General features: G+C 37.3%; 1 long non-coding RNA gene across 4 annotated transcripts in view; it reads right to left on the reverse strand.

Annotated features, from left to right (window-relative positions):
* LOC133393682 (uncharacterized) overlaps nt 1–15,420 on the reverse strand; it is a 134,381-nt gene that overhangs the window by 64,216 nt on the left and 54,745 nt on the right. For all 4 annotated transcript variants that reach the window (XR_009766327.1, XR_009766326.1, XR_009766324.1 and 1 more), the window contains exon 2: nt 9,104–9,234. This is a non-coding gene — a long non-coding RNA (uncharacterized LOC133393682). The remainder of the gene's footprint in view (nt 1–9,103; nt 9,235–15,420) is intronic.

A 15,420-nucleotide genomic window follows, 5' to 3' on the forward strand; every position in this document is an offset into this window, starting at 1 on the left:
TAAACAAACGATCGTCAAGAGCGTATGAGAAACAAATGAACAATCGTTTGATTATACTGCTCGAATTTTTTCGCTGTGATTGCCTACTCTAAACTTTAAACTAGTGTTGAAATGTGTTCATTTATTCGCGAAACCGGCTAAAATGTCGTGTTTTTTTTATTTATCCCAAGGTGCATTGAAGAAGAACGTTCGTTGTTCATGAGTGGACAGTTAAGTTATTTAGATTTTATTTAGCTTACCAATAGCAGTATTTCACGTGTTTGAAGAACTTTTAGTGAATATAATGAAGATGGAGGATGTTTTGTGTTTTAGTCAAGTTATCAATAGGCCTGTTTGAGTAAAAGTTTTCACCCGTCCTGTCAAAAAGACACTTTTAAATTTGATGATAAAAATGTCTCCCACAATGTCGCTCAGCAGAAGCGATAAAAATCAACCTTCTAAATACATACATCTTGGGATAAGCCAACCTGTAAATTATACCCACTTTGACAGTTGCTCTACAATTACTATACAATGCAAACAGCTGACAGGCTGAAATTTCAGCCTACAATCTTAAGCATGCGTAAGAGCTCCAGTGAAATATGAACGTGAAATTTTGGGGTTTTCTGATACATATCAATACATTTTTATCAGAATTTGGCTTATCGTACACCAAAAGATAGGATATTCAATTCCCCAACTATCTAATCCAGTGGTTTTCAACCTTTTTGTAGCATAGCACTCCATGTAGGTGCATGTAGGATTTCATTCCCCTCTCACAGGATCATGAGCATGAGGAGAGCGTTGTAACCCAAGGTATTAAACGAAGATTTGATCAAAATTCCCCCCCCCCCCACGTCCCTCCCTTGGGGGAAAGTCCAAATTTCCCCCTTGGGGAGAATTCCACACCGAGTGAAAACCGCTGATCTAGACAATACAACATTTCAAAATATATTGTAAAATAACCAAAATTTCACGTTCACTTTCAAGGTTTCTGTAGCGACCGTTAAAAGGGGAAAAGGCCCATTATTATTAATTGAGTTTAAGCGCATTTTCTCCCACTTACATCCCACTCAAATGGGATATTGTTTGAGCAGTACAATACATCCCGGAGGAACATTATTGTTTTTATGTTTTATTGCTTGTCCAAAGACGGTACACGATTCTCCATGCTTGCTTCATCTTCACTATGGCTATTTGGTGCAGTTTTACTAATTGGTTTACTACGTTGGCTATTGTTTCCAGGGAAGGAGAAACTTCCCAACTTCATCAAACCACAAAGTGTGGTGTAGAGTAAACTTTATAATCTAAATGAGCAAATATTAAAAGCAGCACCATAAGGAAATGAATCGTTTACGGTAAAAGTAACCTTAACTCGAAGCAAAGGTACTGTTGTGTGCCTACTGTTCCCACCAAACGTCTGTGGTCTACTGCCGCTATTCTGGCAGCCACAAGGAAGTAGTAAAAGATGCACACTTGATTGCTCGCTTATGCATTCTGCAATTTTATGGTGCCACCGTTTAGCACGGAAAGCTCATTAGGCGTGAGCTTAAGCTTGGTTGAGGGAAAGAAGCGCTGGGACGAATTGTGGCTTAGTGTCGGAAGATTTGTTTCTCACAAATCACGACACCCTGTGTCTAGGTATCAGTCGCAGTACAAGCAGCAACGCCGGTTAAAAGCGTTATTAATTAGACTGTCTTCTGTCTTTGATGTCGCTGCAGGACATTGATTCGCACGCCCATACTCCGTTGCATTTTCTACCCTTTTTAGATGATAGGCATAAATGCAAATTCAATTAAGCCAAATTATGACGATTTAATCATCAATAAATAAGCAACGTAAAATTGTTTATGCTTGTTCTCCGCACATTTGTAACATGATGTGGCATGGTTGAAAGTCATCTTTGACGAGTCTGTCCAGCTTTTCCTGAAATTTTTGTGAATCCTTTTTCTGTTCTACTCACCTGTGGATTCGATGCGCTGTTTCATTGCCTAGTGTATATATTTAATGAAATGATTATGCAACGGTTTGCGAATCGTGCTCTGTGCTATGCCGGCATTTGACCACAAGCGCCTGATGGATGACGATGGCAAGATTTGAGGATAGATACAGGGTTAAAACCAGTGTGTAAACGTGAAATGTACGCCTCTAAGGGTCAAAATCTGTAAGCACGTCGTAAGCAACCGAATGATCCAATGGGCTTTTGCTGAAATTTGCGACCCCAAGCGACCCAGTACGGAAAAGAAATGATGATATTCAATTACTATGGTTATTTTAAACTAGTTTAATACATGAACCCGTGCCTATAATTTTATCATGTTCAGTGTTACGACCAAATTGCTTATTTTATTTTAAGCAGTTGTATTCTTTTTCTTTTTTCTTTGATATTATACTTTTGTTTTACCAATTTCATTATCAGTAATTTAAAAATATATGTACGTCTTTACTCCTATCAAAATTCATTAGTAATGGCCAAATTGTGTTCTGAACGATGTAAAATAATTTTAAAAATACATGTTTTAAGTAAATATGATAAATTTTTTTTTGTTTCGTTTGAACGCTTCACACAAGCTGAATGATACCCAAACAATTGGATCTCCTAAAATACAACTGCAAAAAAACATCATAGTTTAACAACATCTTCCGTTCTATCGATTTTAATAGCCGGTAAATGATCCAACAAATTGAAATTGAATGTTAAATAGTTGTAAACATTCATCTGGGTATTATATTGCTTCACTGCATAATCTTTCCTTGCCATTTAATCCTTACGGTATTTACTCAGAACATCCTGAATAGCGTGAAATTTCGCACTAACATACGTCAACTGTAATCACACAAACTAAATAGCACAGAAAATGCTTCTTTGAAAATGCTTTCTGCGTCCTTGTTTCATCAATAGTTTTTTATTCTTTTTTATTCTTAATTTCTTTTTTGTTTTAAATATTTTCTTCTCATCCGCTGCTTATTTTCCTTTCACTAAGGATTTCTATTCTGTTACATCGTTTTCTATTTCCCCTTAGTTTGATTAAGTTACAGTTAGTTTAGTACCAATAGTGCCAACTAGGTTTTTAAGCAATTATATGTTCAACCCTTGAGGCAGACATATTGAAACTAATAAATGAAATGAAATGAAATGAAATGAAATAGTAAGCTGTAATCAGCGCTGGTGTTCTTTGTTCCGTTTTCTCAGCTCATGATTCTAATTAGCTTGAAGTGTTTTTTGTTCATTCGCGCTTTCTCAGCCTATGATTCTATTGAATTTGACTTACGAAGTTACACTTAATGAAGTTTTCAATCGAATGCTCGGGCCGGATGAGCAGTAAAAGCTTGATTGTGTGCAGTGTTGACATTTGTCTTCCCCCGCTTCGCTACTAGCGACGACTGTTATGTTTTACCTAACTGTGCCGCTCGTTGATGACCCAACTAGCCACTACGCTTCGATTTGTCGCAACGCTATTCTTTTAACGAAAATGGTTTTGTTTATCACTTATTCTAAATTAAGGGGCAGTTATATGAGATTTGATAAACAGCTTTTCGCATTTGAAGAAACTTTCATACAGCTTTTATGTTGACGTAACAGTATAAACATTTGCTTGTGTTCGGTTTCGGGTCAAAGACAAATATGTTAAAACCATTGTGCCTGCTGTGAGTTCTTGAGAACAGTGAATCATTCAGGATATCAGAAGACCGGTTAAAAGTCTGAACTGCCCTAAAAAATTCTGAGACCATTCGGTAAATATTGTGACAAAATGTCGCTTATGCATATATAATATTGTACCTTGCTATTAGCTAAATTGTAAAAAGGTAGACGTTTTTGTTGTTGTAATTAAACGTTTTGTGTTTTTCTCAATGAAAGAAAATTCACCAACGTACATATCAAATGTGCTTTTCTGAAAGGAAACTTACTCAACAACTCACTTAAGACAGGGAAAGATTTGCGATGACATGCCAATAAATATTTGCTCGTAATTTCGTACCACTGGTTACGACATCAACAACCTTCGGTTGCTTCCCATTCCAAGAATTTATATGTGTACACCCTTGTATGGGGTAGGTGTAGGGATGTTTTTGTGTTTTATCCCTGCTATTGCTATCCACAGTTTGCTTTTAATTAATACCATGCATACCATGCATACCTCTGCCATCAGTTGGTCTCTCTGTTGGAACGAAAAAAATGCTCAGCCCAGTAACTCGATGGGATTACATGTTCCTCCCCCACATGTAGCACCTACCTTAAGCAGCTTTGTGCTAACGTAGCACTAGGGTTTTTGGTACCCGACGGGCCACACAAACACTAATCCCATCGTCACATCGTTTGTTTCGTTTCGAGTGGGAGGTGAAACCTTGTCCGCTTCAGGGACCATAATCCTTTTCCGTCCTTTCCGCGATGGCTTCGCATGGCTCAGCGGGAGTTCATACAGCTTTCGTAATTATAAACTTTTCCTGACCCAAAAACGGGCTGCCGCTCAGATGTATGGCAGGCCGACGCTTATCCAAATGCGCTGCAAAGTCATCCATCGTTTGCTTCCGGTGGTGGTTTGAATGTCTTTGCCCGTTCCGTTTTCTTCGCCGGATGACGGGTTGACCCGAAAGTGTGCCGTACCGTTGTGGCTGCTCCGTTTTATCTACTCAGCCGAGCTGAGATTTTGCCAAGGACAAGAAAGTTATATTCCTCGATTCCGGCATGTCATCGTCCGGAGCGGTACCAGGCGGCATGAGTGCGCGTGTTTGGTGCATGGAAAATTTGAATCCCCGAATCGAGCAAAGCCCATGCTTGACCATGAAAGCCAAAAGCGTGTTCGTGTGCTCGAAACGGAAGTTGTGGCCTGGCAGCCGGTTGCTTGCTTCGGGACAAAGTTCCGGTGCACTACGGGGATACTTCTTGTACAACCGACACTGGTAGGAAGTAGGATTGTGGCACGAACTACTTAAGATTACAAGCGGTACAAGAACTGGTAAGATGACAGCAATGACTTCACAATCACACAACTTTTAATGGTAATATTTTGTAGCGTAAGCGGATGTGACGCATGTAGTAGGTGAAGATCATTGGAATGGTTACTGCTAGGGTTGGTGTGATTCTGAGCAACCTGGTGCATTTTGCATGATTTCAAGAACACCAAACCGAATACCGTGTAAGTGATGCTGGCGTTTTGAATCCCAGCAGAATGAAGATCGAAATGAAATTGTAAGTGTAACTAACAACGCATGAACAGTTCGGTAAGCATGTACAGCGGATTGGGGTTTGCTTTGTACATTTTCGAGGGAAGAATATTGCAATTCATGGGTTGAGTCAAAATACCTGGTACTCATCTATACGAACGTCTTCCACTATTGCTTTGAACTGTTCCCTCAACCATTTCATAAATATCAAGCCTCGACTTTACTCTCGGTAATGATTTATTTGATTTCCTAACGGTAGATTGGGGTGCCGGATAAGTAAGTAAGTAAGATTGGGGTGCAGCTAACGAGTAGAGCACGAACGAGGATATTTGTTGCAGCACTCGATCAGTGTATGCATGTACACACATAAGCACGCTCTGAGGTGGTGTACATACAAATTCTTTAAATCAGTTGCAAATATACTTCACAGTTCACCGATGCAGACAGGTTCACTGATCAAATGAATTATGACAGTGGCAGTACTGATGAGTTAATGTAGCAAACTAATAATGAGATAAAGTTGCAGGAAACCTTTCATAAGTGCAGTAAACGACCCTTGCGAGGAATGTGATTATATTCACTAAAATTAAAATATGCGAGGAGACTTTTTTTACGTAACGAGAGCCTTATTCCACCGGCAGCAAGCACCGACGAACTCAGTCTCCAGCAATTAAAAAACCTAACAGACACCTCAACCTCTGCCTTTACCAGACAGATGTCTCTTCCCCTTTGGAAGACGTGGCACTGGCTGTATGCACTACAGCTCAAACTACAGCCAAGAGTACCATCATAAGACTTTTGTGCTGTATCCATGAAATCCTATTTATTTGAGCTGATACTTTATGCTTTAGTTGCTTTTCCCAAGCATTGGTTCGTGGCGCAAGCATCTTCAGGACATGGAGGAGTGCTTCAGAAAAGAGGATATTTGCATAGGGGAGCGTAAGAAAATGCTGTGCAGCTGTAAAAGGTGAGTGGCTAAATGCTACTCGGGATGGGTGCAGAGGTGATTCAATTTTGTATCCACATGAAAATGAAAGAAGCTCTGTTGTTTCCCCCAGTGCTGAAGAATAAAGTTCTTACTGCACATAGTAAAGTGACGAATAATGTTCGTGCAGTTTTGGGCTTGAGAACAAATGGAGCGTTATTATAAATGTTTGCATCACGAAAACATCTACTTTGGACTGGTGCATTTCATGCAAAAAATCATTTCAATATTTTATATTTGAATGACCGGTCTGGTGGTACAGTCGTCAACTCGTATGACTTAATAATATGCCCGTCATGGGTTCAAGTCCCGTATAGACCGTGCCCCCATACGAAGGACTGACTATCCTGCTATGGTAACAAAAAGTCCAAGAAAGCCTAGCTATTTCAAATCCAAAGAGCCTACAATAAATAAAGATTTAAAGTTATAAAAGTCTTGAAAACATTCTTATAAATAGACAGATCAATACCATCAGTAACGGTTGAAAGATCTGCTTCTTTCATGACAACCCTCCCACTTCATGAAGTTGCAAGATTACACACTTGCTAGAAGCAATCGTAAAATCAAATAATCATCTATACATGCATTAAGCAGGTTAGAAAGCTAAGCTAAGACCTGGTTAATTATACGGTCATTAATTTGCGTCGTTCTTCGCACGCCCGCGAGCTCCGCCACAACGAAAATGTACATTCGGTGCTAGGTAAAAACGCTTTACAAATCAAAATGTTCACCCGTCCCAAATCATACACATCAAAAAGGGACCTAATTTGTCTCGCCGCCGATTGATAATTTGTTTGGGTACCCCATATGGGAAAACGAGGAAGAAACACTAACACTGGATTTTGTTTATTACCAGCTAGCAGCTCGTGCTACGTTAAACCATTTTAATCCATCCCTTTTCCCAAGCTACGCACGGGTACCAAAGCTCGGCACAACCACCACCGGAGAACTCAAACGATGCTAGGCGTCCACTCTCGGTTCATTTTTACTACAATATTTGAATTAACAGCGTTACATTGACTAAGTCAGCTAAGCTTCATCGAAAGCTGGTGGTACATCCACTCATTGACACTGGAATAGCAGCGAAGTGAATTGAAAATCTACACTGATTGAAAAATCAGCTTGATCGCTCCCGCGTTCACTCCATAGTCGTGGCCGAGAGTTACTTTCGTAAAGGGATTAATTTATTTAATTAATGCCTACCTTGCGTCGAGCGGGTGGAACCCGTGCTGGTGAAAATGGTTCCATTTCTTTCGTATCGCATCACCAACTTGATTCCATTTATCGATTTCCTTTCCACATAGGATGGCAGTCAGCAACGTTACGGTTAGAACCAGAAGGTTTTGGTGATTGTAAAAACGCAATCGTACAGGCGTTGGAAGAAATTGTATTGCTGACTGGGTGGCGTTTGGCGTTTAAGTTTTTTGTGGTTCCTTTTGCTTTCGGCCTCGAGCTGATGCTACCCTGCTGCTAAGCTCTTCGTGTTAATAATCCAATCGAATCGTATTTCCTTGTTACCCGTCCCTTCAAAGCCTCTTTGAGCTAACTCCATCTCTTTTCACCAAGATAAAAATACGAATGGAAAAAAGAAGTTTTTTGTAGCATACTTCGCATCATACTTGCAGATGAGCGATATTTGTTAGTTTAGTCTAGGAAAGTTGCCTATTCTAAAGCCTAGGTTCGAAATTCTAATGAAATCGAAATAACTTGATTCAAGCGCAAACGAGGAAAATCACACACCCACAAAAACAGTTTTTTTTTGACATTTGTGTCATTTTCCTACACGCGACCTTCATTGACGATTAGATTTTGTCTTTTTTTTCTTATTTAGTCTGCTTCCTGTTTAAGAGTCTTTTTGCATACCATAACTGAAATAAACCTTCTCGTTCGTTTGCTTTTGTGGTCGATAAAAAGCATTCACTGTTTAAGCATGTGGCCTACTTTTGAAATCGATTCGCTTTTTCTAAAAAAAAGCTCATGCGTAGCGAAAACGAAACCTTAAAGCTGAAGATACCAGCTCCAGTACTAACAGAAACTTCACTTTAAGAAGAAGAATTCCTCAGCAAACATTCCACCCAACTGATTCGTAGCATATTTGCGTGCGAGATATCTCAAAGCATACCAAGCATAGTTTCTTCAGTGATAAATATTTACCTATCTTGTTATCGTGTTGTTCTTGTAGTGTAAGGAATGCTTGTCCACGAATGGTTCCCGTCTTGTGGCATTTTTGTTTCAGAAGTTAACTGACAACTTATCCAGCATACTATGCACACACTGGGTGTATATTTCACTTTAAAATCTTCAAATGTCAACGCAATGACTTGGATTACACAGCGCCAGGTATAACATTTTCAGCGTGTGTCTACCATTTCTTAGAATAATGTTCACCGCAGAACAGAATAAGGATTTACTGAGATTTGCTTTTCATGACGCAACAAAAAACTTTCTTCAAATGGTGGCGATTTATTTTAAAAACATGAAAAATATTTAATTTGACTTTGTAACATGCAGACATATAGATTGTGAGGGTGTAATGATGGTTTATTAATGCATTTTTCAGGTTTCGGGAGGAGGAATGCGCACAAAAAGTAAAAGAAAGAAAGAAAGACTTCTTGCACAGGCCGGATTCGTGCACTCCCACGGGTTTTGGAAAAACAACGACAATAGGTATAAAGTGAAGAATGATTTTTTACTGGGGCCCAGGGCTGATCGCTCAGTCCATGTTCAGGGTTTCTTGTTTCGCTTATCAGTGGTTATAAAACCTGATCTGAGCTAAGTGGAAAATATTCGCAAAACATTTATTCACAATTTCCTAATGAATCCCTTTAAAATAGAAGGATGCTGTTTAAAAAAATCAAATGGTCAAAACTGCGTCAAAGATAAAATTTGAATTATTTAAAAAAAAAACTACTTTTTTCTTATATTTATGATTCTGAGTCAAAGCATTTCCCGAAGCTATATCATAACACTTACCCCCACCGTGCGTCTTTGCGGTGCCGTTAAGAAAGTTGTGATTGATTTCCACATTTTCGTCGATGTCCGCCTCATGGATAACTTTCTCGAAATAGAGTGTGTAGAGGGACCTTGTTTGATGAATTTAGTAACTGAAAGAAAAACAAAACACACAAAATGTAATCATATAGTTGTTTAAAGTGCTACACTCAAACAGTGCGTAATAAATAAAAGTACAACCACATTTATGCAAGAAGACGCCATAACTAAAAGATATTTGCAAAAGAGCCGAAACACCGGAAAAATATTTGATTTTGATCCTATTGTCGTGTTGTATCCAGCATCCAAACAGTCATTGCATATGTCACGCACGCAACTGATTTCGGACTGAACGCTCCCAAGCATCAGTGGCCACTAATAGAACACCGGTAACGATAAATTTCGAATTTCCTGCTTCCATTGCGGTCTCCAGTCACGGTAATTGCAATGTGCCAAGTTACACAAAGTATAAAAAAGTTAGTCAAAGACAAAGACACAACGTAAAGTAAATTAGACAAAGATATCGCACTAGAACCGGTAAAGAAGGGAAAAGTTCAACAGCAAGAATTGCACAAAGTTGAAATAGAAAAAAAAGTCGCTTGTTGCCGAAACCTTCACCGACCAACCCCTCCCACCTCCCTACCATGACAACGGTTCGTTTCGTTGTCGGTGAGAATGGATGCATTATGTGTTCTCGATTATATCCTCTTGGAGAAAATCCTCTTGGAGCGGTTCGGAGGGGCAAAAAACCAACAGGACGTGTGCTTTTCTGTATGTGTGTGTGTGTTGGTGCCCTGCACAAATCTGAAATCCAAACATAGATATCCATCGAATCGCGATCGTACGGTTGTTCGCGGGTTCCAGCTGAGCTTGTGAATCGGTACAATTGCTATTGCTTCATGAAATCGCCACGGTACCATGACACAGTGGGTTGTGTTGGGTATCCCTTTCCATGGACAATATGTGCCGAGAAGAATAGCCCGCAGCACAATTTAAAACAATTTAAAATCCATTTTCTACTACCATGATTTCTGACTTCGATTCGTACGTTCGTTCGTACGCTGACCATGTACGCCATGCCGTGCCTCGAGAGACGACACCATCAAGTAGTATAATAGTACGACGCAAATTGATGGTAAGAAACCGTCGCCATACGGGCTTAAGTTTTTTTTTCTTATAACAAATGATGCTTTAATGTTTTTTATGTCACTTTAATTTTACGTCAGACAGTTTCCCTTCAACGACACTTTTTTTGCTTTTTTGGCATGTTGCTACCGAATTTATACATCGTTAGAATCTTGAAATCAGTTTTACGCAAAACGTAGTACTAAAGAGATCGTGCAATGAACAATGTTAGTGTTGACTGGTAAATAGAACATAATTCAGAAAATAAATTGATTTTCTTTTAGTAATACAGCGTCTATCACAACTATATGGACAGTCGTTTTTCGCGATTTGCGGAAAATCCATAAAAGAAAGATAAAAACAGTGACTCATACATGTCATACATGTGCAGAATACTATTTCACATCTTCGTATTTATTTATTGATTTTTTTAACGTAGCGGTCCAAGAGAACATCGACGGTGAAGTGGATGGTGGGAGGAAAAAATATCGGGCTGGCATTACATTCCTTAACTATGTATGTAACAGCAGCAAATATTTAGATTCTGCTCTAAAATTGTTGTTTAGGTTAATTTTTTGAAAATTATATGTTGATAATTATACTCATAAAACTTTTAAAATCTTAAAATAAATTATATAAAAAACTTTTTAAAAATTGTTAAAAAAGTTTTTTTGTTAAACATTTCATAAAAATATTATTTATACTTTTAAACGATTTTAAAACGCGTTAGTTAGCACAAAAACCTGTTTTTTAAATATCTTTATAGTTATGGTATGACCATAAATTAGATTTTTCATAATAAGTCGTGTAAAAACGCATTAAAAAATTTGAAGAAAAAAAACGAGATGTGAAATAGTATCCTGCACAACTCACGCATTCACTGTTTTTATCGATCTCTTATGAATTATCCGCAAATTACGTAAAACAACTGTCTATATAGTTGTGGTAGGCGTTGTACTATAGTGTAAAATTTTCAAATATAACCTAATTTTTTACTTTTTATTTGATCTAAATTATTTAAATTTCATTTCATTATAGTAAAAAATGTCCCGCTCGATAGTAATTTTTATGTGTTATATCTTACTGTTTGCCAGTGTCAAGAAGCTATAATAAATAGCTTTCAGAAGTAATTAAATATTCAATTCTAAAATTAAAAAACGAACAGTTTTTCCTCACTACAGTTGCAGAATAAAACTGAAAAGTCATGTAGTGAAACGAAAACTATGCTGCAACAAAACAGGGTGTTGCAAAACTGGTTGCGTTTTCTTTGTTTTGGTTTTGTATGTATGCTTATCGTATGTATTCAATGTCAAAAGAATGGTTCAGAATTGCAAAATATTTTACAAAAAGGGATGGTGTTTTGTGATATGTGAATTTTGGTAGCCATTCGACACAAATAAACACACCTCTCGTAAACGATCATTCATGGGTTCCGTAGTGAACAAAAAGAGTGTAGAAAATTTGCATTTTTTCGAACATGCGTTGATACATATTTTATTGCATTGATACATATTTTATTTACAACGAGAGAACATCCTAGTTCGTCTATTTGGCTTGATCGTTTGCTTTGCAAATGATGTGTTTTTGGTATTGATTAAGTGATCTATTCTTTTATTTTTTTATTACAAAATAATTTAACGTACATGCAGAACGTGGTGCTACAAAAATGCTAGTTGATATCGTTTATTAGATTGAAATTAAACATTTTTCAGAATAATAATAATACTTTTTATTAATTTACTAGCATGCATGTATTATATATCAAAGTTTTTCATTTTCATAATATTAAATAGGTAATGCCGGTCGGTTGAGCCGGTCTTGTAGTACAGTCGTCAACTCGTACGACTTAACAACATGCCAGTCATGGGTTCAATCCCCAAATTGACCGCGCCGCCATACGTAGGACTGACTATTATACTATGGGGTGGGGGGGGGGGGGAATCAATTAGTCACTGAAAGCCAAGCCCACAAGTGGGTACAGGCGGCAGGCCTTGACCGACATCGGTTGTTGAGCTAAAGAAAAAAAAAAGTAGGTAATAGAGTAATACATAAGGTTATTTAAATTGAGTTCATCATAATAAATCCAAATATATATTAATTTTACATCATAAATCAAGCCGTTTTATTAGCCGTTTGTGAAACTTCAAAATTGTAAAATATAACACAAAACGCCATGTTTGTCAACATATTGTTGCTGTTTGACCTTTTCATGGTGTTTTAAAGAACAACATTACTGTAATATTATTACCATATACAAAGAAAAAATTAAACTGTGTCGAAAATTTATACTACTTGTCGAATAATATTTTTTTAATGAAATGTCAACTTTAAAACCGAAACCCTACTGAAATACTTTCCTGAAATTAATACTCGAACAAGATTATATACCACGTTCCGGCAAAACGAGTGCAAAACGAAATAAACCGTCCAATGTGTTATTCCTTCTTCGATAGCTCTTGTCACTCAGTCACACATTGATGGATTCAACAGTGCTATGCCAATATCGAGGGTACTGTGAAGGATTGGTAAAATAGTTGCACCAATGCAAACGTACAGTCTAAAATGAAATTTATTACTTAGTCAAATGTGACTTCGTTTCACGTGTGTGTTATTTTTCAATCCTTGCATCTACCTATTTCCGATTCGCAGGTTTGCGCTAGTGCATCGGTGGTAGTGCTACATACCACAACTGTTTGCTTCTAGCAGGCCAGGTGAAAATGGAAAAATTGAATTACTCGTTTGCTATCGCGGGAGCCAACGGTATGCGAAACGTTTGTATCGTGTGCCGTTTCTCTGATATATGCCACGTGTAATAGTGTTTTTTTCTTTTTAGTTTTTTGCTCAAGCTATACATACGCTAACCGCGTTATGAAATCCTTACTGGAGAATTTGAATAAATAGTTGAGTAAAGTGCATACAAAATAATTTAGTAACATTTTGCTTTTTTCAGAGACGCTTATAATAATGAATTTTGTGTATTAACAGAAAGAATGCAGCAAATGTTTCCTATTTATTTGGTTTGCTGTTTAAATAGCTTTATTAATTTGAATACATTTCTTAGAAAGTCACTTAATGTAATAACTGTAATGCTTTTACAGAAAAATTTGTTTTGAAATATAAGTGCTTGTATAATTTGGATAATTTTATTTATTTATTTATTTTTATAGACACTTTGATCCTATTGGCCTCATTCGCCTCTGCTAAAAATTGAAGTTGAAATGAAATTGAAGTTGAAGAAAATTGAAATGGCGAAGAGTGGAAATCAATAAAGTAGCTCTTGCTCAATCAATTCAACCAAGTTCAATGAAATAAGCGGTTTAAATCAGAAGGTGGCAATTATTTTTAAAAACAAGAACCATTCAACGTAGTTATGAAAACTAGACCATCGCTATCGGTGTAGCATATTGCATCAGGCGCGTAACATTCAAGAACATTGTGTTGCCAGTTCATTGCATTGAAGACAAGGTTATTATATTCCCTTTCCTTTAGTTCAGTTGCTCCTCGATATTCATTTTCATCCATTTATTTCTTTTTGCTTTGTTTTACTATGCTGGCTGTTCGCGATCAAACCGTTCGGGAGAACCAATACACCTATCACCCGTATGTGAGGATAAAGCACCAGGCGCCTCCATGACACTATAAATTAAAGGCAATCCATTGACAACGCTATTTTTCGCCATTGAATCGTTCGTTGAGCACAAGAATTGTTCGTTGAGAAAAAAAGGAACAATCTGTCATGTTCTGAGGATTTTCAATCAATCCACCCATACTACCGCCGGCCTCATTGATGTCCCTTGGAATGGAATGGAATAATATTGTGTTTTACGTCTTTTAAAATGGATCCAGTGATTGTATCTGTAACTTGTGTTGTGATAGTCAGGTCTAGGAGTAAGATATTAGGAACTATACTGAAGGACGACGGAAACTGATGGTTACGCATTAACGCCACAGCGGGTATGGTATGGTGATACCACGCTTGAATGTATGAAACTACTACATGTTTCTTTCTTTATTTTCTTTAAGAGTGACTGGAAAGAGCCGTAAGCGGGTGTGCTATTATGTTTTATCAATAAACTTAGTCCCATCCCTTTTAAGAAACGATAAACATTGAAGCAAAAGACTCAATGCGTGGATCTGTTGAATTAATGCTTGAGGAATCAGAAGAATCGATTAACCAATTTTGATAGTTTGCTATTTGAAATCTTCCATGTCATTTGGGAAATTATTTTTTTAAACGCACTATTCAGATAATCAAAACTAAATGCATTTTTATGCTTATACAGAAGCGTTCACTATCGTTCCTTCTGTCTTGATACAGAAGCACACTTGCTCCCTCACGACAGCTGGAATTGAGAAAAGATTTTTTTTAATCAAAAACAACACACAGCCACGTGGATAAATAAATTTATGTTGTTATTCGCTTAGCTACCTCAAACAAAAAATGCCGTTTCATGTCCAAAAGTACAAAACGTAAAGAGAATAGAAAATGAAAAGAAGAGTATATTATTCTTAAGTTTTATTTCCACGCCGTGGCTCTCACTGTGCTCCAACCTCGAGGGTTTCCTTTATTGGCCACGGAACAACATATGGCTGTTCAACCGGTGATGACATTTTTGTGCAATAAACAAACATTAAGTGGAATTAATTGAATAACAAACTGAATCAATTTGTTGCAGCGGTGCACAATTTCTGTTTTTCGTCCCTATTGAAATTTGGGATGAAGTTTATTGTGCCATTTTCTTCCACTTTTCCAAAACTACGCCATTGGATTTATTTTTATTTTTCGTTGAGCCAGGCGTCCCAGGAGAGGTATTCAGGTTTTTCAAGATTCTATTCCATATAGAGTTGTTATTGTACTGTTGAAATTTGATCGATTATGATGAATTGTTTTTAGTGTACTGTTTTCTGTCTTTATTTTTTTTATTAATCCCTGGAATGATGTGGTGGATTTCTTAGATTTCTTGACGAAAATTTTGTTTTGAATCTTGTTCTTTTATCTTTTATTTATTACAAATGAAGAATGATAATGATTTTAGAATATAAACTGTCTCCTATGCAAATTTTGTACAAAAATGTTTTCTTTTACAACTCCAACCCGAATCTAGCCCATCAGCTGTAGTGAATTATATCAATCATATTAATTAGGCACAGACACACCTCTTGACTTTCCCAGT

Source organism: Anopheles gambiae, chromosome 3 (genome assembly GCF_943734735.2).
Source record: "Anopheles gambiae chromosome 3, idAnoGambNW_F1_1, whole genome shotgun sequence".
NCBI lineage: Eukaryota > Metazoa > Arthropoda > Insecta > Diptera > Culicidae > Anopheles > Anopheles gambiae.